A 26,488-nucleotide genomic window follows, 5' to 3' on the forward strand; every position below is an offset into this window, starting at 1 on the left:
GTCTGCAGTTTGTTTGCAGTGGCTGAGGCCCTGGTGCACCCATTCTCTCTTTCGCTCCCTCTTTCTCTGATGTTTTATCTTTCTCTCTCTCAGATAAATATTTTTAAAAATTTGAGAGGACTGCACTGTACATTTCAAAGAGCTAGAAAAGAGGAAAACTTACAACATATTTTTATATGCTTATTTGAGAGAGAGAAAGAGAAAGAGGAAAGAGGCATATAGATAGATAGATAGAGAGCGAGCGAGCATGTCAGGACCTCTAGCCGCTGCGATCGAACTCCAGATGCATGCGCTGCCTTGTGTGCATGTGCGACCTTGTACGTGTGTCACCTTGTGCGTCTGGCTTATGTGGGACCTGGGAAGTGGAACCTGGGTCCTTAGGCTTTGCAGACAAGCACCTTAACTGCTGAGCCGTCTCTCCAGCCCTCTTTCTAATGCTTGGAAACTTTAGGAGGTTGGATCTCTTTGGTGGAAGTAGTTCACTTGCAGCTGGTTTTCGAGGGCCAGACTTACCCCAGGTTCTGCCATGACTTGAACAATCTGCACCCCCTGTTCCCACTGCCATGTGCTGAGCGGTTCCACCGTGCCTTCCCCAGCACACAAGACTGAACTCTGAAACTGTGAGCCTAGACAACTCTTCCCTCCCTTCAATGACTTCCATCAGGTGTGGCCCTGCCCAGCAGCTCCATACAGTGGGTTCTCCAAGCATTTGATGAGATGCCGCCAGTCTCTCTCTCTCTCCCTTTCTTTCTCTGTAGTATGTGTGGTATGTATTGTGTATGCACATGTCTGTGTAGATGCACATGGCCCATGTGCGTGTGTGTGAATGCCAGAGGAGAGCACTGAGTGTCCTGCATCAATTTTCAACTTTGTTCCCTTGAGACAGTCTCTCACCAAACCTGGAGTTGCTGGTATGTATGTATGTATGTATGTATGTATGTATGTATGTATGTATGTTAGACTGGCTGACTAGCAAGCTCCAGTGATCTTCTTGTGTCTTCCCTCTCTGTCTGTGATTACAGGAATGCATGGCCACACTTTAAATTTATTTATTTATTTGACAGAGAAAGAGGGAGAGAGAGAGAGAATGGGCACGTCAGGGACCCCAGCTACTGTAAATAAGCTTTAGACATGTGTGCCCCCTTGTGCATCTGGCTAATGTGGGTCCTGGGGAATTGAACCTGGGTCCTTTGGCTTTGCAGGCAAAGGCCTTAACCTCCAAGCCATCCTTCTAGCCCCTGCGAAACAAACTCCAGATTTATGTGCCACTTTGTGCAATCTGGCTCTATGTGGGAACTGGGGAATCGAACCCAGGCTATCGGGCTTTGCAAGCAAGTGTTTTTAACCACTGAGCTATCTCTTCAGGCCCTCCTCTGCTTTTATAGGGTCGTTGTTAGTGGGGCCAATGGTCAGACCCAGAAAGATCAGACACGACAGTGACAAGTTCCAGAACCAGGATGATTTGGACATAGTTTTTGCTTGGATAGAGTGTATGTGAATGAAGGGGCCAAGTTCATGGCTGGATAGCTGGTGCTTAGCTTGCAGCCTGTTGGTACAGGGTGGGGCTGGGTGTGGAATGTGACTAAGGACCTTGGGAACAGGACATAACATACATGTTTGTATATGTGATGTTCATGTGTGCATATGTGATTGTGTGCGTGTATTTATGAGTACATGTATCCATGCATATATTGTAGACGCATTTATGTATGGCTATATGTGTGAGGGTCTTATGTGGTGTGTGTATGTGAGTGTGCTTGCTTGTATGCGTGTATACATATGGGCATTTATATGTGGATTGTGTGTGCATGAACATGTGTTTGTAAAGGAGTGAGTAGGGACTCAAGGTTTGGCAAGTGAGAGCACTGAGAACATCTCTGTATGTGTAAATACATGTGAGGATGCACATGCGCACGTGTGTGTACACAAATGTGAAGACCAGCGGTCAATGTCAGGTGTCATTCCTCAGGGGTCATCCACCTTTTTAAAAAATATATTTTAGCCGGGCGTGGTGGCGCACGCCTTTAATCCCAGCACTCGGGAGGTAGAGGTAGGAGGATCGCCAAGAGTTCGAGGCCACCCTGAGATTACATAGTGAATTCCAGGTCAGCCTGAGCCAGAGTGAGACCCTACCTCGAAAAACCAAAAAAAAAAATATATATATATATATATATATATATATATATATTTTATTTATTTATTATCATTATTATTATTATTTTGGTTTTTCGAGATAGGGTCTCACTCTAGCCCAGGCTTAACTGGAATTCACTATGTAGTCTCAGGGTAACCCTGAACTCATGGTGATCCTTCTACTTCTTCCTCCCGAGTGCTGGGATTAAAGGTGTGTGCCACCACACCCGGCTATTTTTTATTTGAGAGCGAGAAAGGGGGAGAGAGAGAGAGAGAGAGAGAGAAAGAGGGAGAGAGAGAGAAAATGGACAACTCCAGACGCATGCCCCCCTCTTGTGCATTTGGCTTACATGGGCCCTGGAGAGTCGAGCTAAGATCCTTTGGCTTTGCAGGCAAACGCCTTTACTGCTGAGCCATCTCTCCAGCCCCCATCCATCTTTTTTGAGACAAGTTCTCTCATTGGCCTGGAGCTCTGAAAGTAGGCTAGGTGGGTTGGGTAGTGAGCTTTGATCCTTCTATCGCCACCTCCCCAGCCCTGGGATTACAGACATGCATCACCATGCCTGGTATTTATGTGGTTTCTGGGTCTCAAAACCAGGTCTTCATTCTTGCAAGCAAACATTTTACCTACTGAACTATCTTTCCAGCCCTGATTGTTGAGTTTTTAAAAATTTTATTTTATGCTGGGCGTGGTGGCGCATGCCTTTAATCCCAGCACTCGGGAGGCAGAGGTAGGAGGATCGCTGAGAGTTCGAGGCCACCCTGATACTACATAGTGAATTCCAGGTCAGCCTGGGCTAAAGTGAGACCCTACCTCCAAAAAAAAAAAAAAATTTTTTTTATTAATTTGAGAGAAGGAGGGAAGGTGGGAGGGAGGAAGTGAGAGAGGGAGATAGAGAGAGAATGGGCACGCCAGGGCCACCAGCCACTGCAAGCAAACTCCAGATGCACGTGCCACCTTGTGCATCTGGCTTAAGTGGGTATTGGGGAATCGAACCTGTCCTTAGGCTTCGCAGGCAAGTGCCTTAACCACGAAGTCATCTCTCCAGCCCCTTGTTGATTTTGAGACAGGGTCTCACACTGCAGCCCAGGGCTGTCTGGGGACACACCATCTGCCTCTCTCTCTGTCTCTTGAGTACTGGGATGGCAGATATGAGGCACCATGCCCTGCAAATGGATGCCCCGCAGCCTCCCAGGCAAGCACCCTGCTTTACTGGAGGTGTCCATAGATTTGGAGACTCAAGTTCCTCCTCCAGGACTAACAGAGCTGTGGGGGGGGCCAGCCTGTGGCATCCCTGACAAGGCCTGTCCTTTGCAGCTCTGCGACTCCCTGCCTGTCTTTTGCCTCTTGGTTTCCCAACCACAGCTCTTAGCAGCTCAGTCCTCCAGCTGACAGAAGTGATATTCCAGCCTGTGAGTGATAATATAATTCAGTACCCCTCAAGGAGACTAGCTATCAGAGAGAATTCTTTTTTTTTTTTTTTTTTTTTAAAGAGGGCGAAAAGTATATAATATACTGGTTGAAAAGGGCTATCTTTCTTCCTGGAAGAACAGTTATTAATCTCTTCCTAGTACATTTTCATATCATTTTGGACATTTATTTCCAGGCCGTGATATTATAAAACCAGGCTTCGGTGTCAGTTTTGATGCCGTGGAACACGCTGAAACATGAAAAGGCGTAATTACCGCCGAGGCCATTGGAATTGCTAACGAGACTGACATTTTCAAATCGGGACCCAGTTCGCAGTGATCCGGAAGTGAGGCCCCCCAGCGACGCCTGCTGAATGTCAATGAGGCCTGCAGGATGGCAGGAGGCAGGGCTGGCTGGGCAGCTCGCGATGGATGGCAGGGACCGGCGCTGAGCCCTCACCGTGCCTGCGGACATCTCTCTTTTCCTCCACGCTGCCTGTGGCCCTCCAAAGGACAGAAGGGGGTTTGTCTTGGCCCTCCCCCGGCCATTTTTTTTTTTGGTGAGAGGAGGTGATTTCAGACCCCCTCCCCACTGGCCTAAAACCTGGGGTGTTACTGAACCCCTTTCCTACCCATACTGTGCATTATGGTTTGACTGTGAAATGCTCCCTACACTGAAGCCCCTGGTCCCCAGCAAATAGCGCTGGTTCTTTTTTTTTTGGGGGGGGGCTTGTGGAGCCTTTAGGAGGTGAAACCAGCCCCCAGGAAGGAGGTGGGAGAGGGGGCTTTGATGGCTACAACCAAGCCCCACTTAGTGTTCTGCTGAGACCCTCCCTCACACCCACTTCTTTTGTTTTTAAAGATTTTATTTTCATTTATTTATTAGAGACAGAGAGGGAGAAAGAGAGAGACAGAAAGAGAGAGAGAGAGGGAGGAGAGAGAGAGAGAGAGGGAAAATGGGTAACACCCACTTCTATGAGCTGCGGTGATTCTCCACCACAATGTCACCTTTTATTTATTTATTTATTTTTATTTTTTGGTCACAGGAGCAAGGAGAGAAATATACTGTGTTGGTTGGCTTTTGTTACTATGCCAAAATATCTGCACAAAATTAACAAGGTAAGGACTGATTTATTTTGGCTCATGGTTTCAAAGCTTTGGTTCTTCGTGGTGAGGCATAACAGGGGAGAGCAGCTCGCATCATCCGGCACAGGAAACGGGGAGAATTCCTCAGGCACTGGATTGCTCCTTCCCTTTGCCATTTATTTATTTCTTTTTGAGGTACGGTCTCACTCTAGCCCAGGCTGACCTGGAATTCACTGTGTAGTCTCAGGGTGGCTTTGAACTCAGGGCGATCCTCCTACCTCTGCCTCCTGAGTGCTGGGATTAAAGGTGTGTGCCACCATGCCCAGAACCCTTTGCCTCTTTTAGTCCAGCTTTAAGTTATGGCACTGGACTGCCCACATTCAGGTCAGGTCTTGCCCTCCTGAGAGAATTGTGTGTGGAGACACCCTCCAAGGTACCCCTAGAGGTGTACCCTCCATTGCCTAGGTATTTCTCAGTCCAGGGCAGTTGACAAGATTGACCATCACACAAACCTAGGAGAACTATAAACTAGTATAAACTAGACACAGTCAAAGATTTTAAATACTAATAATAGTCAAATGTCCTCCTAATACGAACTGACTGGTATAATCCTGACTCTGCCACGGTTACCGACACCCTCACAAGACCAGCATCGTTCTGAGCTCATCAGCGTTGTGACACGGAGGACGGTGAGGAAGAATAACGTAACAGGACAGAGGAAGGACACCTTGAAAGACGAGAGTCCTCAGGAGATCAGAGGCAAGGGAGAGGGGACCACGAAGGATAAAAGGACAGGAACACAATCAAAGTACTATTAGAATTCTCAATAAAAAAAGGAAAACAAAAGGCTGGAGAGATGGCGTAGTGGTTAAGCACTTGCCTGTGAAGCCTGAGGACCCTGGTTTGAGGCTCGATTCCCCAGGACCCTCGTTAGCCAGATGCACAAGGGGGCACACGCGTCTGGAGTTCCTTTGCAGTGGCTGGTATCCCTGGCGCGCCCATTCTCTCTCTCGCTCTCTGTCTGCCTCTTTCTCTCTCTGTCACTCTCAAATAAATCAATAAAAATCTTTAAAAAAAAAAAAGGAAAACAAGGGCTGGAGAGATGACTCAGCAGTTAATGTGCTTGCCTATAAAGCCTGGCTGCCTGGATTCAGTTCCCCAGGACCCATGTAAAGCCAGATGCACAAAGTGGCACATGCATCTGGAGTTCATTTGCAGCGGCTGGGGGCCTGGGTGTGCCCATTCTCTGTCTCTTTCTCTTCTATCTCTCTTTGCTTGCAAATAAAGAAATATTTATTTTAAGCTTAAAACATTCTGTTTTTTAATTTTTTTAAATTTATTAATTTTTTAAAACTCATTAGTTTTGTACTCAGTGAATACAGTCAAGTTGGTACCGTTGTTAGGCTCATCCATAAACTACCACCTCCCCCCGACCCCTCCTTGTTGAGGTATATGGGTTGTGCATTGTGGAGTTAGCTTACAGTTATGGGTAGGAGAAATGTCTTTGAGTATCATGACCCAACATGTGGCTCTGGCATTCTTTCTGCCCCCTCTTCCACAAAATATCCCTGAGCCTTGTTGGGTTCATTTTTGGTCTGCTTCAGTGATGAGGGCCTCTGGGTCTCTGGATCTCTGATATGGTAGGAGTTGATTGTTTTCTGTGTTGATTTCCTTCACCCTTGTGCTGGTGCCCATTTCACCAAGAGAACAGCACCCTTGCTTGTTTCACCCATTGTTCTTAGTTTTTGCTGGGGCCCTTTTGAGGTATGATGGGCTGGTTCTCTCCTTAGGATCTGCATCTATCTGAAAAAGAGAAACAGATTCTACAACGGAGAGTAAAGTTAGCACCAGACAAATAGCATGATCCTTATTATTTTAATAGAGAAATTAATAGGTGTAGGCCCGCTTGTAGCCCACAATTGGTGGTAGCTTGATAATGGAGAGCGGGCTCCTGTTTGGATATGGTTCTGACTTGTTTCCCCGCTCCAGCTATGGGTCCAGTACCACTGAGGGGATCAGTTAGCCAAATCAAGAGCAGTTGTTTTCCCACCATGGCTGTGTACCACTATTGCACTTGTGTGAGCATCACAATAGGTTATTTGCTGCTAAGTAGGTTAGACCATGAGTTGCTTGGACAGATATTGGTCATTTCCCCCAGTCGCCCATGTAGCACCTTCTGACACTAGACACGCTGACTGTCTGGGGACTGACTCTCTTCCAGCTTCCAGCCATGCCATTCCATTTTACATGTCAGCCGCATATGGTGTCTTCAGCAGTAGGGTCTTACTACTACCTTTGGTGGGTCATCAAGTACTCTGACAGAAATCTGTCTTTCTTTTAGGAAACCTTGTAGGTCTCTCTGATCAAAAGATCATTGTGGATGAAAGCCACATGCTGGTACTGGGAGTTACAGGTCAGTGCCCACTAAAAAAAGGAAGAAATAGATAACTAATATAAAAGAGGGAAAGAGAAGAGAGACTGAAAGCGAGAGGGAGAGAAGCAGTAGAAGATTAAGTAAGGTCAGTCTTCATCATACCCTCTCCAGTGTCCTGTGGCTCAGGTGTTCTCTCCAAGGGTCTGGTGAAGGGTCAACCATTTGGTCTGCCTTTCAGGATGTAGAATTTTATGGTACCATTGCTGTTTGGGTCTAGGTTTGTGTCTCCCATCCTCTCCCTTGCCCTCCCCTCCCTCCCCACCCACCCTATTGTCTAGTCCTTGAGATGCTTGCTGGATATGTCAGTATCTTGGGTAGATTCAGGTTAGGTGCTGTAAATGAGTGAGACTATGCGGCGATTTTATTTCTGTGATTGGGTAAGGTCACTGAGAATGATCTGTTCCAGGTTCAACCATTTTTCCTCAAATTTCATTGTGTCATTCTTTCTTAGTGCTGTGTAGAATTCCATTGTGTAGATATACCACATTTTAATTCTTCTATGGACATCTGGGTTGATTCCAACTCTTAGCTTTTATGAATTGAGCCACTATAAAAAAAATATGGAATGCTTCGCGAATCTGTGAGTCATCCTTGTGCAGGGGCCATGCTAATCTTCTCTGCATCATTGCAATTTTAGTATATGTGCTGCTGAAGTGAGCACAGGAAATAAGTTTTTTTTTAAAAAAAAGGAAAACAAGGTTGGAGGGATAGCTTAGTGGGGATTCTAGGCAGGAGCTCTACCACTGGGCCATGCCCCCAGCCCCTCACTGGGGGATTCTAGGCAGGAGCTCTACCACTGGGCCACGCCCCCAGCCCCTCACTGGGGGATTCTAGGCAGGAGCTCTACCACTGGGCCACGCCCCCAGCCCCTCACTGGGGGATTCTAGGCAGGTGCTCTACCACTGAGCCACGCCCCAGCCCCTCACTGGGGGATTCTAGGCAGGAGCTCTACCACTGGGCCATGCCCCCAGCCCCTCACTGGGGGATTCTAGGCAGGAGCTCTACCACTGGGCCACGCCCTCAGCCCCTCACTGGGGGATTCTGGGCAAGTGTATTGCTGTCGAGCTGCGTCACTATTCCTTTTTGCATTTTGGGACAGGGTCTCAGTAGATTACCCAGGCTGACCTTGAATTCACTCTATAGCCCAAGCAGATCTTGATCTTGCAATCCTTTCCTCAGCCTCTCTGAGTAGCTGGGATGAAAGGCCTGAGTCATGAGGCCTGTCTCACACTCTGATCCCTACACTTGGCATTATAGAAAGTGTCACAGCAAGTGGCGCATGATTGAGAAGTTAGATTTGATATAGAGCCCATGTCCTGTGGAGAAATCTATTGCTTGTGGGGCATTACATAGTTGCCCATTTTGCTGCCAAGAATCAAATACAGATCTTCATTTTTGTCTAGCTGGAGAACACAGTGACTTGGCCAATACGAATCCATTAACGGTGATTGTCTGCATCAGGGACCAGCAGGGCTGAGGAAGCGAAGGCAAGATTTTGGTCACTGAGATCTCATGTTTGGCATTGCAGCGGGCAGTACTCAGAGCCACCACCAATATGCTCTGCTCATCACTGTGCTGCATGTTTTTTTTAAAAAAGCATCATCTCTGGCTGGGGAGGTGTCTCTGGGCCAAGAACTTGCCTTGCAGGCTTGAAGATCCGAGTTTGAATCTCCAGAACCCACGTAAATCCTAGTGCTGGGGTGATGGAGAAAGAAGGTGGGTCCCTGGGGCTCACTGATGAGTCAGTTAGCTTAATTGGTGAGCTCCAGGCCAGCGAGAGACCGTGTCTCAAAGGAAATAAAACAAATGATGGATGGTGTTCCGGAGGATGACATCTGAGGTGGTCCTCTGGTTTTCATGTGCATGTGTGGACACCGTACACATACACGTAATACAAAGAACTGCATCTTCTGCTTGACCATTTTATTTTGTTCACCTGGTTTTTCTTTTCCCTCCCTCTCTTTCTTCTTTCTTTCTTATTTTATTTTATTTATGAGAGAGAGAGAGGGAGAGGGAGAGAGACAGAATGGGCATGCCAGGGCCTCTAGCCACTGCAAATGAACTCCAAATGCATACACCACCATGTGCATTTGGTTCATGTGGGTTCTGGGGGATGGAACCTGGGTCCTTATGCTTCACAGGCAAACACCTTAGCTACTAAGCCATCTCTCCAGCCCTACTTGACCATTTTTTAAAAAGACTGTTTTAAGATAATTTTTTTTTGTTTCAAGGCAGGGTCTTACTCTAGCACAGGCTGACCCAGAATTCACTCTGTAATCCCAGGCTGGCCTCGAACTCACAGTGATTCTCTTACCTCTGCCTCATGAGTGCTGGAATTTAAAAGGTGAGCAGCACCCCACTTGCTAAAATAAACTTCTACTGACAACTTCCATAAATATAGACAATATAACATGATCATAATCCCCTCTCACCACCGTTTGTTCTCCCCCCTCTCAAATCCTGGCTCCACTGAATCCCTTCTTTCCAACAAGCCTCTCTTCTATTTTTATGTTGTCATTTTTTCCCTCCTGTTATGCTGGTTTTGTGGGGGTAGCATCAGCCACTGTGAGGTCGTGAGTCCACCTTGTGTGTGGAAGACTGCCTTGTAAGCAGTTCCCCCTTCCTTTGGCTCTTGCATTCTTTCCGTTCTGTCTTCTGCGGTGGTCTCTGAGCCTTGGAGGGTGTGACAGAGATGTCTCATAGTGCTGAGCACCATCACTGCTCAGCGCTTTGGTGAGTTTTTGAGCCTCCCCAGTATTCACCACCATCTGAATAGAGAAGCTTCTCTAACCAAAAGTGAGAGTAGCATTAACATACGGGCATGATCATAAATATTTAGAGGGCAGTTTGGTGGACATACCATATTCATTTAGCCAGACAACAGTAGGCATTTCCTCCCACTAAGGCTTATGACCTCCCCAGCCATAGGTTTCTTCCCCCCCCCCCAGGGGAGGGTCTGTAGCTCAAGCTGACCTGGAATTCATTATGTAGTCTCAGGCTGGCTTCGAAATCATGGTGATTCTCCTACCTCTGCCATCCGACTGCTGGGATTAAAGCTGTGCACCACCACCCCCGGCTCAGGTTTTTATTTTAAAATATATTTTATTTATTTGAGAGAGAGAGAGAGAGAGAGAGAGAGAGAGAGAGAGAGAGAGAGAGAGAAAGAGAAAGAGAAAGGGTGCACCAGGGCCTCCAGCCACTGCAAACAAACTTCAGATGCATACGCCCCCTTGTGCATCTGGCTAACGTGGGTCCTGGGGAATTGAACCTGGGTTCTTTGGCTTTTCAGGCAAACGCCTTAACTGCTAAGCCATCCCTCTAGCCCCACCCATAGGTTTCTTAAATTAGGTTTTCAATACCAGGCAGCAATTCCCTTTCATGGAGAGGGTCTCAAGTCCAATCAGAGAGCAGCTGGTTTTCCCCATAACAGACATGCCACCATTGCACCAATTGGTACTTTTGGCCTGCCTGGCCTGGTAGAGCTTGCTCTCTCTTGCATGGGTCTTTACTGGGGAGTTCCTAGGCACAGTGAGCTGTAGTGAGGACCCTGCTTCACATTCCCAGTGGCCCAGGGGTGTGGCCATTGTGGGTGCATCAATGCAGGCTTCTTTTATGGCTTTGGCTTGGGAACAGGTGCAAAGAGTCATGGTGCAGGTCACTTAGGGGCTCTCCAGTGCACCTCGTGACTCAAATACGAGAAGGTAAGTGCCTGGTTTGTCCGACCCTCTCTCGCTTTCTTGCCTCCTTTGGAGTCTCCTTCTTTCCTCTTTCTTTTTTAAAAACTATTTTATTTCATTTATTTGCAAGCAGGGAGTTATAGAGAAGAGAGAGAGAGGGGGGAGGGAGGGAGGAGATGGGCACACCAGGGCCTCCAGCCACTGCAAACAAAGTCCAGTTGCATGTACCACTTTGTGCATCTGGATTTTGTGTTGGTACTGGGGAATCAAGCCCAGATCGTTAGGCTTTGCAGGCAAGCGCTTTAACTGCCGGGCAATCTCTCTAGCTCCCTATTCCTTTCTTTGTGTTGCATCTCTTTATTATTGTATCTTCATCCATTTATACATCATGTGTTTGTCCATCCATGCATCCATCCATCTGTCTGAACATTCATTAATCCATTTCTCTGTCTAAGCTACCCATCCATCCATCTGTCCATCCATCCTTCCCCTCACCTGTCTGTCCATCCATCCATCCATAGATCTGCTCACTTTTCTCTGTATTCATTTATGCACCTGTCTATCCACTTGCCCCTGGTTTGTTACAGAAGGAATTCAGGGTGGACATAAACCTCACTGAGGGCTTGGTTTTCCCAAGGCTGGTGCTGGAAGTGGTCACTGTCAACTCCTCGGGCTGGCCTCTCTGAGTCAGAGCTGGCTCTCGTCACCCATGAGGCAGTGGTATTGGACTGGATGGCCCCAACGGTTCCTGAGTGTGTGACTTGGAGTTTGGGAATCTCCCCGATGACATCCTCTGGTGGTGACTCCAGGGCCCCTTGCCAGCATGAGAACTGTTTTTGTAGCCACAGTTGGGCCTCCAGGGCAGCGTGGGAGCCAGGAGCCAAGAGGCTGCCTGGCACGAGTGAGCAATGTGGGCTGAATGATCTGTGAGGGCCGAGTGGAGGGCAGCAGGGCCGGGGTTTGCTGGGGTGGCTGGCACACTCCGACATCTGCTATTTTTTTCACTCCAGTGTGACCAATCGGCTTCAGATGGGCCCCTGAAGACTGTTTGCTGCTGTGCTTGGAAGTGTACTGGCTGCCTGCATCTCATCCTAGAGACCTCTAAGAGACAGAGGAACTCATGCTAAGTGCCAGAGCCAAAGGGTGAGTGGGCACAGCAAGAGGAGCCTGATTCCAACGGACCCCTCTGAGCAAGTGCGCTCTTATTTCCATGAGCTGTCACCCCACTTCAAGCATATGCCTGCCCTAGATTTTGCAAAGGGAAGACTGCTCCACTTGGCAGACCCCAGCTTGGAGGAGATGGTTTTATTGGGTCAGTCAACTATTTGGACCAACATTTGTGGTTGTTTCACAGCCCACAGGACTTCCAACCTCACCAAAGGACTCAGGCAGCTTTCCTTAGTCCTATGTTTGCGCACAGATTCCTTTAGCCTTAACAGTCTCAGAACACCCTTGGGGACAAAACCACTTCACTTTCTGAGCCTTTATTTCACAGAATAGCTTGGTGGAGGCGAAAGACTCCTGGCCAGAAGCCAGGACACTTGAGTGTAAGGCCAAGTGTTCAAGGCCAAGTGACCTTGGACAAATCGTTGGACTCTTAGGGCCCCAGATTTCCTCAATTGTAACTTAAGACATTCTTGTCTTTTCAAGGTTGATGGGTCAGTATTTTCCTTGTTGTGTTTTTTGTTTTTGAGAGATGAGTATCCATAGAAACAGCAGATGCTGTCTTGGACTTCTTAAGGTAGAAACACAAAGGAGGACAGCAGTACCAATCCCCCCCCCCCCCGGCCCCCACTGCAGGGACCATGTCTCATTTGTCTAAGACATAGGTGCAACGGTTTGAATACTGTGTCAGCTTTCAGATTTATGTGCTGTACACTTGGTGTCCAGCTGGTGGCGCCATTTTGGGAGGTCATGGAAATTTTAGGAGATGGAGACTAGCTAGCTGGAGGAAGTAGATCCCTGCCAGCCGGTCTTCAGGGGTACATTGCCCCTGGCTATTTCCTGGTCAGCCATGATGGGAACAGACATTCTCTACAGCATGATCCTACCATTGTGATGTTCTGCTGAAGTGACCCTGGATTGAACCCTCTAAAATCATGCACAGAGATAAATCTTTTGGGGCTGGGGAGATGACGTAACGGTTATAGGCACTTGATTGCAAAGCCTGCCCAACCTGGGTTCAATCCCCCAGTCCCCACATAAAATGTCAGATGCACAAAAGTGGCGCATACATCTGGAGTTCATTTGCAGCAGCAAGAGGCGCTGGGTCACCCATTACCTTCCTCCCCAGCCCCCACCCTCTGCTCACAGATAAATATAAACATTCTTTTTTGAAGATAAGTTTTTCCTCAGGTTGTTCTACCAGGTATTTTGATACACTGTTGAGAATACCACTACACCATTTCTTCCTGAGTTTTTGACAGGTGTACTGGCCTCGGATACAAGAAACAGGAGGACTGACCTGGGGGACTTAGATGTGGAAGACAATAGGAGCAGGCCAATTGTGTCTCTTTGAAATAATCCCTTTCTGAACATTTCTCTAGCCTCAGCACACCCACATGCATTCCTTGTTCTCTGATTTCATCGCATGTGTTCTTTATCCTGGGCACTCAAGTTCATTTCTATGGCCAGAAGTGAAAAACAGAGACACGTTGATTTTGACGTTAGGTTTTGGCCTTTTTTTCCCCCTGAAAATATCTATATCATCTATATCTATGTAATAGCGACATTGATGGCATTCATTACTGGTTTGTTTGTTTGTTTGTTTGTTTTGCAGTGGTAGGGAGGTATTATGGCTTGAATGTGAAATGTTCCCCCATCAGTTCATGTGTTTGAACACTTGGTCTCCAGATGGTGGCTCTGTTTTGGAACTTTTAGGATTTGGAGTCTTCCTGGAGGAAGTGAGTCATTGAGGGAGGGCTTTGAGGTGTGATAGCCTAACACTACTTCCGGTTCTCTCTCTTTTTCCCTCACTGTTGCATGCAGTGTGACCAGCAGCCCCTTGTTCCTTTTGCCATGCCTTCCCCACTACGATGCACTGAATCCCTTCCTAAACTGTAAGCCAAAAAAAAAAGATCCTCCTTAAAACTATTTTTTAAAAGTTAAAATTTTTTTTTTCATTTTTCTGAGAGGAGAGAGAGAGAAATAGAGAGAATTGGCATGTCAGGGCCTCCAGATACTGAAATTGAACTCCAGACATACGTGCCATCTTGTGTGCGTGTGCGACCTTGTGCTTGCTTCACCTTGTGCGTCTGGCTGACGTGTTACCTGGAGAGTTGAACATGAGTCCTTAGTCTTCACAGGCAAGTTCCTTAACCTCTAAGGCATCTCTCCAGCCCTGAAACTTTTTTTTTTAAACAAATATTTTGCAAGGAGAGAGAGAGAGCAAGAAGGGGGGAAGGAGGGAGAGAATGGGCATGTCAGGGCCTCTAGCCCCTGCAAATGTACACCAGATGCACGGCTTTACATGGGTACTGGGGAATTGAACTTGGGTCACTAGACTTTGCAGGCAAGTGCCCCCAAGCTGTTTTTTAGTTAGGAATTTGGTCAAAATAAGGAAAGACACCAATACAGCATGAGGCTCAGGCCCTTACACATGTTAGCGTTACTCTATCTGCATCTCCAGCCCCGCCATTCACTATTATACATGCAGGAGGATGTGTGTAGTTTTAGTGGAAGCATTATGCTATTTTGTAAGGGACTTGAGCACCCATGGAGTTTGGTATGGGCCAGGGGTTCTGAGATGAATCCTTCATGAATATTAAGGGTCGGTTGCACTACTGTTATTACTGTGACTTAAGGTAATCGAGGATGAATGGGATAGATGTCCCCATGCAAATATTACACAGCCCTCAGCTTGTCCCCTTTATATCTCCCAAGTTCTCTCTTTCCACCTCCCTCTGCTGAAATATAAGGAGTAGCTCTCTCCTTGACTCTTGCAGTCTAGTTCTGACTTTCCCCAGCCTTAAGGTCTCCATGTGGACGAGTATCCTCTTTTGGTCAGATGGACTTTTATGAAATCAAACACTATTCTGTCTGCCCGCCTTGTACTGAAGCTGGATTTGCAGCCATTTCCCTTCCTCTTTGGCCCGCCACACCATGCATTGCTTAATTTCCACTTGGGTCTGCCCTTACGCCCCAGGCATCTTTTCCAGGGTCCCTCTGAAACGAGTTGGGTGCATGTGTGTAGGGCACCCTATGGCCCCTCCCTATGCCATCTCTTTGCTAGTGTGGACAAGCCCATGGAACATGGCTCTGGAGCATGCCTGGAGCAGGCTGGTCCTCTAGCAGTCTGGGTGTGTCTGTTCCAGAATGATCTACCTGTGACTGAGACTACTACACATGCCGCGTTTTCCCTCTTCTGCCCCGGTTAGACAGTGAGGTCAGCTTGGCAGGGGCGTGTCATGCACGTCACAGAAACACGAGCTTGGGGTGCACTTCTTGCTGCCCAAGAACGAGGACTTGAGCTCAGATCTCTAGAATCCACATAAATAAGCCAAGAAAGGTGGCACATGCCTGCAATTCAAGCATTGGGGTGTGTGTGTGTGTGTGTACACGCACACGTGCATGCAGAGACCAGAGAATCTGTGAGGCTTTCTGGCCAGCCAGTCTAGCCAAATTGGAGAGTTCTAGATTCAGTAAGAGAGCCTGTTTCGAAGAATAAAGTGGAGAGTGACTGAGGAAGACCTCTGATGTCAACCAATGGCCTCTACATGTATGCATGTGTATGTACACCCCCACATGTGAACACACTCACACACGTTACTATCTTATTTATTTATGAGAGAGAGAGAATGGGTGCACCAGGGCCTCCAGCCGACTGCAAACGAACTCCAGATGTGTGCACCGCCCTAGTGCATCTGGCTTTACATAAGTACTGGGGAATCGAACTCCAGTCCTTAGGCTTTGAAGGCAAGTACTTTAACTACTGGGAAATTTCTCTAGCCCGCATGTTAAAAAACATATACGGCGTGAGGTTTGTTTGCACAAGGTCAGTTGAACCTTGTCCATCCCTTGGATCAGGAAGCCATGTTCTGGGCCAGTCCACTGTGGTTATGCTCCTTGGGTTACACTTATATTACATATAAGTCACAATGACACCCCCTGTGTACTGGTAAATTCATTTGCTGTATAGTCCTTGGAATCTTGACTGGGGGGTGGGGCGGGGAGGGCATGGCCGGTGTAGCAGTTCTTTTCTCACTGCTGGGACAAATACCCCGCCAGAAGCAGCTTGTGGGAGGAAAGGGTTCGTTTCAGCTTACAGTTTCAAGGGGAAGTTCCATCATGGCAGAGCAGCCAGCCAGGCAGGCATCACATCTGGTCACGTCAGCTAGGAGGAAGCCTCAGAGGCGGGTCCCCCTTGGCTGGCACTGGCAAGTGGCTGTTCTGTAAAGTCCTCAGGGCCACCCCCAGTGACACACTTCCTCTAAGGGTCCACCGGCCAAAGGTTCCACCAGCTGGGAAGACACACGAGGCTATGGGAGACATCTCATAGTCAAACCACCACCTCTGAAGACTTGGCTGGTCAGCCATGATATTTCAGGAAAGGCAGGCTCAGAGAGTAAAGATGAGTCTCCAGGCTGGGCAGGCAAGTTCCAGGGATGGAAAAGACTTGGCAGAAGCATTCTCAGGTGTTGTTTATCTATATTATTTATTTATTTACTAGTGTATGTGTGAGGCCAGAGGACAACCTTGGGTGTCATTCTCAAAAAGGCAATTCTCCTTTTTTTTTTTTTTTTTTTGTTGTTGTTATTGTTGGTTTTTCAAGGTAGGGTCTCGCTTTAGCCCAGGCTGACCTGGAATTCACTATGTAGTCTCAGGATGACCTTGAACTCATAGCGGTCCTCCTACCTCTGCCTCATGAGTGCTGGGAATTAAAGCATGCAGCATCAAGCCCAGCTCTTTTTTTTTTTTTTTTAATTGAGAACTTCATTTTATGGATATATTGCAAATTGGCCATATTCCCATCTGATTATATTTGTATATCCCCCTTTCCCCATCCCCATTCCACTGAAGGCTCTCAGTGGAGTTATCAGTACTCACTGAGGGGTCATAAATGCCCCAGTTCAGTCTCTGTGGGGCAAATACAATGGCTCGGAGTACACAATTTCACTCTGTAGTTCTTACATTCCTTTCATCCCTTCTTCCACAATGTTTCCTGAGCCTTGAAGGCTGCGTTATAAGTTTCCTTTAGTGTTGAGCTCCCAGAAGCCTCTGATTTTCTGCTTTCCTGAGTTTTGAGTCTCCTCAGTGTCTATTGCTATCTCCCTAGAGGAGGCTGTCAGGCTACCAGTGAGAGCAGCGCTCATATTTAAGTCACCTCTTCCCCTGTGATGTCTCCTGGGTCCTGGCAGATGTGATAGAAATGACTCACCTCCTGCTAGGCAGTGGGCTTCCTTTTCTTGTCATACTGATAGTTCTTGGGTCTCCCTGGTATTTGCTGCCATGTGTAAAAAGCAGATTCTGTAGCCAAGACTGAGAGCAGCAGCATGGATCGGAGGGGATAAACACAGATCTTTAGAAAAGTTTTTGACCTCTCTCCTTTTAGCCAAAGAAGAGTGTAAGCTCCGCTCCAGGGTCTATGGCCTTCTAAGCCAGAGGCTTCTGACTTGGTTCTCAGGACCCGGTATCAATTCCCTCTCACTGAGTGGGCCTTGTATCCAATCAGAGAGCAGTTGATTGCTCCCATAGCCTGTGTGCCACTGTTGCACCTGTTCACATTTTACCTAGCTGGTTCAATCCACCTCTTTCTGAGATCTTCCAACCCCTCATTGGCCTGGAGTTCACCATATATACAAGCTAGCCAGGGCACCGCTGGTCTCCATCTCCCCAGCCCTGGGATGACAGTTCACATGCCGCCCTGCTCAGCATTTTTCCATGAGCTCTAGGGATTGAACTCAGATCCTCATGCTTGTGAGGCAAGCACTTTATCCACTGAGCCTCAGGTTCCTCTGGGGATGGATGTTATTAAAACACCTTCTTCCTTTGGAAGCAGTGGGGAGCCGCCACTGGCTAAGTGATCCAGGTGGTTTTTTTTTTGCTGGAAGTTTGTGATGACAGCATTGGGGCAGCTGAGCTGGCTCAGGTTGCCTGTAAATCACAGGGCAGGGCTGTCCCCGGAGGAGAAAAGTTTTCAATTTCTGCCAAGATGCAGTCATTTCGTAAGTAAATGTCTTCCAGAAACATCAGACACTGAAATGTGTGACTGGGTATTTTCTTCTTCAGTTGCGAAGGAACATTTGAAAGCCAGAGACCTGGACAAAACTGTTCTTTTATCTTTTATCAGGAACAGGGTCTCAAGAATATAAGCCCTGAAATGCATCCAAATATTTGAACACTCAGGACATTGCAGTAAAGTGTCTTAAAGAAATACTCAGACAAGAAATCTTAGGATTTTATACCAGCATGCTTGACCAAGGGTTCTTTCCCTCCTTCCCTCCCTTTCCTTCCTTTCTCGTTATTTTATTTTAATTTATTTGAGAGAGAGGGAGAGAGGGAGAGAGGGAGAGAGGGAGAGAGGGAGAGAGGGAGAGAGGGAGGGAGGGAGGGAGAGAGAGAGAGAGAGAGAGAGAGAGAGAGAGAGAGAGGGAGAGAGGGAGAGAGGGAGAGAGGGAGAGAGGGAGAGAGGGAGAGAGGGAGAGAGGGAGAGAGAGAGAGAGAGAGAGAGAGAGAGAGAGAGAGAGAGAGAGAGAGAGAATGGGCATGCCAGGGCCTCCAGTTGCTGCAAACAAATTCCAGATACATGTGCCACCTTATGCAGCTGGCTTATGTGGGTCATGGGGAATTGAACCTGGGTCTTTTTGTTTGCATGCAAGTGTCTTAACTGCTAAGCCATCTCTCCAGCCTCTTTCTCTTTTTCTTCCTCTCCAGCCTCTCTCTCTTTTTCTTCCCTCCCTCCCTCCCTCCTTCCCTTCTTCCTTCCTTCGGAGTCTCATGTAGCCCAGGCTGGCCTTGGACTTGATATATAGCCAATAATGACCTTGAACTCTTGCTTTCACTTTTCATTGCTCAGATTACAGGCGTGAAACACCGTGCTTGCTTTTGGCCTTTCTTTCTCTCTCTTTCTCCCTTTCTCTCTCTCTCCCCTTCCTTCCTTCCTTCTCTCTGTTCCTCCCTCCCTCTCTCTCTGTCTTTCTTTTTCTTTTCTTTTTATTCTTTTGCATCTGGTTTAAGGAGGTGCTGGGCCATCTAGACTCCTGCTTGCTTGCAAAGCAAATGCCTTTCAGGTGAATTTGAGGCTGGCCTAGGCTATACAGTGAGACTTTATCTCAAACAAAAGGAAGGACAACCAAACCAAACCTTAATTGAGGTTTTGTGTGCATACACTATTTAAAATACACAGTAGGGGGATGGGTGGGATTACTCAGCTGTCAAAGGCACTTGCTTGCAAAGCGTGACTGCCTGAGTGTGACTCCCCAGTACCTATTGTAAAGGCACTTGCACAAAGTGATGCCTGCGCCTAGAGTAAGTCTGCAGTGGCAAGAGCCCTGGTGCACCCGTTCATTCTTTTTCTTTCTGCTCACAAATAAATAAAAATATTAAAGGTAAGGAGGCCGGAGAGATAGCTTAGCAGTTAAGGAGCTTGCTTGCAAAGCGTAAGGACCCAGGTTCAATTTCCCAGTACCCATGTAAGCCAGATGAACATGGTGGCACGTGTGTTTGGAGTTTGTTTGCAGTGGCTAGAGGCCCTAGTGAGCCCATTCTCTCTCTCAAATAAATAAAATAAAAATAAATAAATAAAATATACATTAAGATGAGTTAAAAACTTGTGCAGAGGGCAGGCTCTTTATTGATAAACTATTACTAATTAAAAGCATATGTTCTATTAATGTTATATTACTTGATTAAAACACTTGTGTACTCACACACTTATATTTGCACAGCTCACTCTCACATACTCATACAAGGAGTATTTGCATACTCATACACTGATTCTACACACTTTCCCACACCCCCACATTTTTGCAAATGTGATCACATTCACAAAGTTGTTCATGTGCACACTTGTTTGTTGCACAATCAAATATTTGCAGACATGCATACTTACATGCTAGCATGTCTACACCCTCATGAACATGCTTGAAAACTCATGCTTGCACACTCATGAACTCACTCATTCAAGTTCTCATACACTTGTGAACACATTTACACACACTGCACATTTACTCACTTGTGAACACTTTTGTATGCTTACATTTGGACACTTTCATGTCTGTATGTCTCTGAAATCATTTACATGCTCACATCTACATGTCTGTGAACACATCCATGCACTCAGTGCCACTTATGCACTAATACTTCACACATTGCACACTTGTGAACAATTTTGCATGCTCACATCTATGCAAAATGTGAACACAGTAAAGCACTCATCCCTTTACACACAAACACATTTATACACTTGTATTTTCACAAACTAGTGAACATGCATTTTTACAGGCAGGAACACCCCCACATATTTACACACTGACATGCTTGTTTGCCTGACACTTACAAACATGTTTGCATACACAAACACTTGTAAATAAACATATATACTTACATTTTCACAAGTACATGTTTGTACATTTGCAAACAATTTACAAGCTTGAACATTTGTGAACATACTTCCACATTTATGCACTTATATTTTATACAGCTGTGCACTTGTGAACACATTTTCACTACCACATCTTCTGACATGTGAACAAACTTATACACTCATGTGCTTGTAAAGTTGTAAACACTGACAATTTGTGTGCACAACTGCAACTGTAATTACACATTCACATTTACACAAACATGGTGCACATTTACCGACACATTTTCAATTCATATCTTTGCATATTTGTTAGTATTTACACACACATTCAGTTACTAATGAACACACTCACACATTTGAACACATTTACACAATCACATACTTACATTTGTCAACACACATTTGCACACTTGTAAGGATGTTCACATGCTCATATTTTGCAGCTTACATGTTTGTGCAATTTTAAATGTCCTTACAAGCTCACTTTTCACACTTGAGACTGTATTTACATGCCATCATGTTTATGCATTTGTGACACTTACACACCTACAGAATTTTGTTCATTTGAGAACATTAGCACATCCAAGCCTTTGAACACATACAAACATATTTGCACACCCACACTCACATGCTTGCACACACACAAAAATGCACAATTTTGGCCACATGTGAATGCATGTACTATACACTTAAGCTTTTACACTTAGAGTGGTTTTCATGCACGTTCCCCACAGACTCAGGTCTTTTATTACAGCTTGTAACTTGGGTCTCCAGCCCTCTGGCTGGAGGAGGTATCATGGGGCAGATCCTGCGGTCTAGCCTTAAGGTGTACCTGGGGCTGGATCTCAGTACCAGGCCAAGGGAATGCAGAGTGGGTAGATCACTGCCTGGTTCCCTGTTCTTTGCTCCCCATTTTGTGCTTGCTTGAGATGCTGGCTGTTTGGTGGAGTTTCTTTGCTTGGATCTGTGAAAGACATACATCTGGATTTGTAAGCCTGAAATAAACACTGTTCCTTCCATAAAATGTGTCTTGTTTGGATGTTCATCCAAGAAATGTGAAGGTATCTATTACACTTGTGAACACATTTACACACTCACATGCTCATATACTCATCAATACAACAATACACATTTCTGCACATTTGTGAACACATCTAGTTATTTTATATATTCATGCATTTGCGCACTTGTGAACAGTTTTGCACACCTATAACTTTACACAAATGTGAATGCATTCACATGCCCATCCATTTACACACTCACACGTGAATACTTGTGAACACATTTGCACACTCACACATTGTGCTCACACTTATATCTTCATATTTTTATACACTTATGGAACAACCCATGTTTGCATGGTAATGTTTGATGCTCACACATTACATGTTTACACATTTGCATGACAGCCAATACATTTGTAGTCATGCTTTCACACTCACATTCTTCACATTCACACACCTGCACACATTTGCACACCTGACCATTGGCACACCTATGCACTCCCATTTTGGCACATTTGTAGGTACACTTGCACACTGACCTGCTTAAGCTTGCACACTCACAAATTTACATGCCGGTATCATTATGATTGTACACTCACACATTAAAAAGTTTTGTTGAGGTAGGGTCTCAAGCCCATAGTGACCTGGAATTCACTAGTCTCGCACTGGCCCTGAACTCGCTGTGATCTTCTAACCTCTGCCTCCTAAATACTGGGTTTAAAGGCCTGTGCTGCTATGCCCATCCTTACACATTCTTGTGCATTTACACCCTTACCCACTTACACAGGTATGCATGTGTGTGCACTCATAAGCATGCAAATATGAGAATGTGTAAATGTGTGAAGGTGTGTTCCCGTGAGAGCAAATACATGTATGTGTAAATGTATTTGCATGTGCAATGATATGCATGTGCATGTGGATGGGTGTGCACTGTGTCTGTGTATTTGTGTATGTGTGTGTATCACTTTTCTTGTTGCTGTGACAAAACACCTGACATAATCAAGTTAAAGGAAAAAGTTTCTTTGGCTCAGAGTTCGAGGGGATGTGGTCCATCCTGGCGGGGACGGCATGGTGAGAGGCAGCTGGTCACATTGCAGCCACAGTCAGGAAGCAGAGGGGTTAGCGCAGGTGCTCTGCTCACTTGCTTCTTCTTCTTCAGCCTAGGACCGCAGCCATAGAACGATGCCGCCCACAGTTAAGGGGGGTCTTCCCACTGCAATTAACCCAACCTAGAAAACCTCACATACATGCTCAGGGATTTGCTTCCAGGGTGACTCTAAAGTTGACAACCGAGATTAATCATCACAACATGTAATGGTTTGTGGTGAGCTAGTCATCTCTCCCTGGCATAGAAATCCAAACTTACTCCTTCTATCTAACTGTTTGGGACCTCTTCTCCAACTTTCCTTCATTCCCGAATCCCCTTCCAAGCTTCCGGAAATCACAATTCTACCCATGCTGGGAATGGGCTTTCTAGTGATGCAGCTGCCTTTGAGTCATGCATGCTCCCGTAAGTGACCCCAATAGACTCGTTGGTTCACAGACCTAGATCTGGATAAAATCACTTTTATGGAAGCAATCATTTTTTTAATGATCTGTCCTTGGTGCCATATCTGGGGTGAGCAGATGTTTATTCATATCCCCCCAAAAGACTCACACATCCTCCTGGCCTGCTCTCTCTGAACTTGTGAAGGTCCCCCACTCTTCCACATCAGAGCTGGAGCTCCCTATGGGGCAGTCCATTCCTTCATATCTACCTTTCTGGGAAGCCGCAGGCTCCTGTTTTCTGGTTTGGTGTTTTGTGCGGGTCTGAATGGGAGGGTGAGCTTTTTTTTTTTTTTTTTTTTTTAATAATTTATTTGCCAATGGATTTACGTGGGGACTGGGGGAATTGAACCTACAACAGTAGGCTTTGTAAACAAACACCTTTAACTGGTAAGCCATCTCCCCAGTTCCTTCAATATCCTTTCTTCTTTTGCCGTGCTTGGTGGCGCATGACCTGTTCTGGGATTCCCGAATTCTCCCGTGACAATTAAGAACCCCACTGCAGGACTGTACTGAGGTGTACTCGAAGGACAGTTCTTGGGGATGTCTCTGGCCAGGCGTCTCAGCCATCGCACAGCCTCAGGGCGCAGGCTCCAGCAGCAGGCGCCATGTGCACCATCGACCAGTAGATGGCACTGTGGTTGTTTGCAAGAGGAGGCTCGGGTCTTGGAGGAAAAAAAGCAATGTTCAAATGGCATTCACAGCTGCTCTTGAAGCTCCGAGGGATGCCTGGAAAAAAAAAAAAAAAAAAAAAAAGTTAACCCCTGAGTGGCGGGAAGCAAGGACTGGGGGCACAGGTGAGGCCAGGCCCTGGAGAAAGGATTTCAAAGCATCCCTCCTTGGGGGCAGGCCAAGCCAAGCCAGGTCTTTCTGAGAGGAGAAGGGAGGAGAGCAGAGGAGAGGGGATGAGAGGGGAGGAGGGGCCAAAGGGCAAGGGGCTGCTGAGGAAAGCTGTGGGCTTGGTTTGTGTGAGAGATCCCTCTCCTCTTCCTTCCTAGGACTCCCTTGGGCCACTGATTTAAATTGTGTGTTCATCTTTACATGGGGGCCAAGAGCACTGGGCCTCCTCCTTTTTTCCTATTCCTCCTCCTCTTCTTCCTCCTCTGGAAATAATTGTTACACAGGAAGTGATGCATGATTGAAACGGTGCCTCGTTGATTGTTGGATGAATAGTCTTGGATTTGAGGAAGGGAGTGTTCCCTTTGTTTATCCTTCCCTCTCTTCCTTAATTTTCCTCACCTTTTCCTTCCCTTTCTCTTTCTTTTCTTCCCTTCCTCCCCCTTAATTTCTTCCCTCCCTTCCTTTCTGTTTTTCTTTCTTCCCTCCCTGCCTCCCCCTCCCTCTGCTCTCTTTCTGTAGTGCTGAGAATCGAACTTAGGACCTCCTGCATGCTAGGCAAGCACTCTGCCACTAAGCTACATTCCCAACTCTGGGAGTTTTTTTTTTTTTAAAGGAAAACACCACCACCAACAACCACAAAAGGAATAGTCAGTATGGTGGCTTACACCTGTGATCTTGTAGTTTGGGAAACTGAGGCAGGAGGACTGCAAGTTCCATGGGCTAGTTCAAGGCCCGCATTAGGCTGCATAGCAATGTCTCAACAACAACAACAAAAATGGAATTTCTAGTGTCTTTCATTTCTTGCCAGTGACAGCCCTCCTGACCACTGCCACTACAGCCCGGCTCTGTTTGCAAATCACTTCCCTCCAGTGTTCTCTCCTGTCCATCCCCTGATGCCCTGAGATCCTTATTCACCCCTCTTCTCAACAGCTTACCTTGGTCCTATCCTCTCTTCAATGCAAGCTGTCAGCCCCATGTTTCCTTGTCCAACTACAAGGACCATTTAAGGTCGTCAATTTACATTACCCAAGCAATTTTACAGGCATTATGGTCTTAATTCTCATGTGGGTTCTTTAAAGGAAATATTATTTGTAAGCAGTCTTTTCTAGGGATGGTACCTCACTGTGTAACTCCTTCTTCATTTTTCTCTTTTTTTTTAATTTGTTTTCTTCTATTTTTTTTTTCTTCAAGTGCCAGGGATTAAACTACACCCCCTCACTGGGCAGGGTGGGGGTGAGTTACTCCAGGCAAGTATTCTACTGCTGAGCCACGCCCCCAGCCCCTCACTGGGGGATTCTAGGCAGGAGCTCTACCACTGAGCCACACCCCCCAGCCCCTCTCTGGGGAATTCTAGGCAGGAGCTCTACCACTGAGTCTCACCCCTTGCTGCTCACTGAGGGATTCTAGGCCCATGCTTTGCTGCTGAGCTACACCTTCAGCACTTTTGTTTTATTTATATATCAGCCAGAGGAATGAAGACTTGGGATCTGTGTCAGTTAGTATTTCTTGTTGCTATGACAAAATACCTGACAGAAGCAGCTTAAGAGAAGACAGGTTTCTTTTAACTCATGGTTTAGTAAATGTCAGTCTGTTATGTCAGGGAAGAGTGATGATTTACTTGACAGGATTTAGAATCACCATGGAAACAAATCTCTGGTTAAACATATGAGGCATTTTCTAGATTAGATTAGTTGAAGTGGCAGGACTCACCCTCAGTGTGGGTAGTTCTATCCTGTGTGCTGGCTTTCCGGACTGCACACAAGGAGACAGCTAGCCCAGTACTCAGCATCCATCTCTGTCTACTTCCTTCCTGCTAATGTCACAGTGTGATGTCCTTTTCCTTCCCTGCTGTACTTTGCCCTCCATGATAGATGTTGCCTTGTGGAATTGTGAGCTGAGATAAACTCTTCTTCTCTCAGCTGCTTCTGGGTGGGCATTTTGTGTCAGCAGTGGGAAAGTAACTGATGCAGGAAGGTATGGTGGCTGGGGAGCGGGTGGAGAAGTGTGTGGCTTGATGTGTCACAAGATCACAAGATCAAGAAGCACTGAGAGCGGACCAGCAGAAGTGAGGTCAGCCTATAACCCTCAAAGCTCCCCTCCCACCTTCTAAATGTTCAGCCACTGTTGCAGTCAGCCTCAAGCTGCTGCCAGAAAATAACTGACCAAGAGCAGTTTGTGGGAGGAAAGCGTTTATCTTGGCTTACAGAATCAAGGGGAAGCTCCATGATGGCAGGGGAAAATGATAGCATGAGCAAAGGGTGGACATCACCTCATGACCAACATCAGGTGGGCAATAGCAACAGAAGGGTGTGCCAGACACTGGCAAGGGGAAGCTGGCTATGACACCCATAAGCCCATCCCCAGCAATACACTGTCTCCAGGGGAATCCAATTCCCAAATTGCTACCAGCCGAGGACCTAGCATTCAGAACATGTAAGTTTGTGGGGAACACCTTAGTCAACCATGACAGCCTTCCGAGACAGCAATACCATCTCGGGACCAAGTGTTTAAAGATATGAGCCTATGGTGGGTTTCTTGCCTCCAAACCATAATATCAGTGGGGTTTGTATTTTGGGGTTTGTTGTAGTTATCTTCTTATTGCTGGGACAAAACATGTGACCAGAAGCATTTTATGGGAGGAAAGGGTTCATTTCAGCTTAGAGTCTCAAGGGGTAGTTTCGTTGTGACAGGGAAATCATGGCAGAGCAGAGAGGCTGGGCATCACATCGGTTCACATCAGCTGGGAGGGAGCAGCAAAATGAAAGCTATGAATATGTAACAGGGTTGGATTACTAAACCTCAAGGTCCATCCCCAGCGACACACCTTCTCCAGCAA

General features: G+C 46.6%; 1 non-coding gene across 1 annotated transcript; it reads right to left on the reverse strand.

Annotated features, from left to right (window-relative positions):
• Nucleotides 1-7,617: 7,617 nt before the first annotated feature.
• LOC123458967 lies at nt 7,618-7,724 on the reverse strand. Its single transcript, XR_006635900.1, has one exon. It is a non-coding gene; the product is annotated as a U6 spliceosomal RNA (small nuclear RNA).
• Nucleotides 7,725-26,488: the final 18,764 nt, after the last annotated feature.

The sequence above is a fragment of the Jaculus jaculus genome, chromosome 2 (genome assembly GCF_020740685.1).
Source record: "Jaculus jaculus isolate mJacJac1 chromosome 2, mJacJac1.mat.Y.cur, whole genome shotgun sequence".
In the NCBI taxonomy this organism is placed as follows: Eukaryota; Metazoa; Chordata; class Mammalia; order Rodentia; family Dipodidae; genus Jaculus; species Jaculus jaculus.